General features: G+C 34.1%; 1 pseudogene; it reads right to left on the minus strand.

Annotated features, from left to right (window-relative positions):
* LOC105131163 (uncharacterized) overlaps positions 1–2,970 on the minus strand; it is an 8,415-nt pseudogene extending 5,445 nt beyond the window's left edge.

The raw sequence follows: 2,970 nt of genomic DNA on the forward strand, positions 1-2,970 counted from the left end.
ACCTAACACTGTTTATGTGAACAGTGCCAAGTGAATGCTTCTTGCATTGCAGGTGAATTATAATTCACTCGGGCACTCTTCACTTCTTTGAGTGAACAGTGCCAAGTTGAATTAATTCACTTAGCATCACCTAGCATGGACACTATTGTGAATAGTGTCCAGGTAAATAAAGAAAAGCCAATGGAGAGAAGCAGCTCCTAGCTGCTTTTACAAAACCCCGGCTGCTTTTACAAACCCCCGGTTTGATGGAAAAAATTATGGGGTCCACTCAAGGTTGTTAAAAATGCTTTTTTAACACGACACGGAACATACAATATAAACTCGACTCGTAAACTCGAATCGTAAAATCGTAAAATCGGAAGTAATATTTTTTAAATAAAAATCGTAAAATCGCAAGTAAAATATTTTAACTAAAATCGTAAAATCGCAAGTAAAATATTTTAAACAATACAAATATCCAAACATCTTAAAATACAAAATTCAAATAAAAGTAAAATAAACAATACAAATATCCAAATATCTTAAAATACATAATTCAAATAAAAAAACATACATGTCCATAGTATTTTAATAACTAAAAGTTAACACACTTAAAACAAACAGTCTGTAGGTGTGTCATGTAAACTAAACACACCCTCATTGCCTTTGTCTCCCTCATTATTCATAAAACAGTCATCAAAATCATTACCATCTAAAGAAACATTAGTGCTACTACTAGTACCAGCACCGATATTAGAAACATTAGTGCTACTACTAGTACCAGGACCAACACCAAGATTGTCAACAATATTTAACTCCAAGCTCCTTGAATTATCTGGATTGACATCATTCTGAATCTCTAAATCATTTTCAGTTCCATGGCACTCCATCCCAACATCATTAAGATTTTCTTCATCATCACTTTCATCTTCTTTACCGTTTTTTCTTCGTGTTGCACTATCAATGACACCAAGCAAATCAAAGTTGGATGAACCATCATGTTTCTCTCCCTCGGTTATCCAATCATCATCAGATGAGAGATGATCAAAAACTTCACTAAAATCATTAGCTTGCCTTTTGACTTGGTTATCATTTAATTTCAGATTGCACATTACAAATACCAAGTCATTCATTTTTTTCTGGTGCAAACGATTTCTTCGTTTTGTATGAACCTATATAAGCAATTCAAATTAATACCATATAAGATTCTTATAAAATATAAAAACATTAAAAGGAAAAAGGAAAAAACTTACCATCTCAAATGCACTCCAGTTTCGCTCGCATCCAGATGAACTACAAGTCAAGCTTAGAACTCGAATTGCAAATTTTTGTAGCTCTGGACATTCATCCCCATAAGAATCCCACCATTTAGCTGGAGTCTTTTTATCCCTTGTTATCTTGGCAGCCTCAATACCAAACAACCCACTTGCATCCTTGAATGAATCAAGTTGCAAGTCAATTTTACACCTTTCACTTGCATCGGGCACCATCCTTTCTAAGCATTGATATAATCCAATTTTAATATTGGCATTAACTTTAAAATTAGAATTATAATGATAATGAGGATTCAAATAATATGCTGCTGCATGTAAAGGTCTGTGAAGTTGAAGTTCCCATCTTGCATCAATGATATTCCATATAGGCATATAACTACAAAATAAAAATAAGAATATTATCATCAACATTACATGACCTAGTTAGTAAACATTATAATCAACTGATAGTAGTAAATAAATAATTAGCAAGATATATAATCAATACCTTTTTTTCACATAACCAAAATTCACTTGTATCTTCTCTTTTGCTTGATCCATTGCTTCATATATAAAACCCATAGCTGGTTTTTCATCTGAATCAACTAATCGAAGAACTTTTATCAGAGGATATGCTGCCTTAATACATGTAGTAACATCATGCCAAAACTTGCTATCCAAAACACAACTTTGAATTCGCTTCCCTTCTTCTGTTTTTGAAAACCTACATGACCTCCATTGGATGGAAGTAAACATTGTCATCAACTGTATCTTACAATCACTCAAACATCCAAGAGTTAAGTATGCAGTAGCAAATCTAGTGGCAGCAGGCCTAATCAAATCCTTTCTTTTTGTAAAGTGTCTGAGCATGGAAATGAGAATAGTTCTTGAATATATGTATGAGGTGATTCTCCTCCCATTAGCAATAGTTACTTGATGGACCTCTAGTTTCTTCTCAAAATCTTCCAATATCAAGTCAATACAATGGGCAGCACATGGTGTCCAAAATAATTTTTTTCTTTTTCCCATCAACAATTGCCCTGCTGCCTTATAATTTGCAGCATTGTCAGTGACTACTTGCACCACATTTTCCTCTCCAATCCTCTCCACAATAGCATCCAGCATCTCAAATACTTTATCAGCAGTCTTGGATATATTAGAGGTATCTATGGATGATAAAAAAAATTGTCCCTTTAGGACTATTAACCAAAAAGTTGCAAATAGAACGCCTTTTCTTATCAGTCCATCCATCAGACATTATTGAGCAACCTGTTTTTTTCCATTCTAACTTGTACTCTTCAAGCAAGTTGATCGTGTGATCTACTTCTTGCTTTAAATACTTCTCTCTAATATCATGGTAGGATGGAGGCTTAAAACCTGGCCTATGCTTTGCAACCAATTCAAGTGCCTTAACAAATTCAGGGTTTTTCACACAGTTAAATGGAATTGCACTGGTGTAGAAAAATCTTGCAATTTGTCGACATGCTTCTTCTCTAAGATCCTTTTTTAGCAGCTGATTGATGGTGGTTTGTGTACTTCCACTCCCACTCGCTACTCTCTTTCCTTTCTCTACTGAGGTAATTTCATTCCCTTCATCATTATCTTCATCTTTTCCAATATATTGAAAAGCCTTTCTTTTCTTTTCAGATGCTTCTTGATTTTTCACCAGAACATTCAAAATTATCTTCTTTACATTTTTTGGTACTTGCTGGCATGGCTCAACATCCTTTCTAGTGCA

This window comes from Populus euphratica, unplaced genomic scaffold (genome assembly GCF_000495115.2).
Source record: "Populus euphratica unplaced genomic scaffold, PopEup_1.0 scaffold76.1, whole genome shotgun sequence".
Taxonomy (NCBI): domain Eukaryota; kingdom Viridiplantae; phylum Streptophyta; class Magnoliopsida; order Malpighiales; family Salicaceae; genus Populus; species Populus euphratica.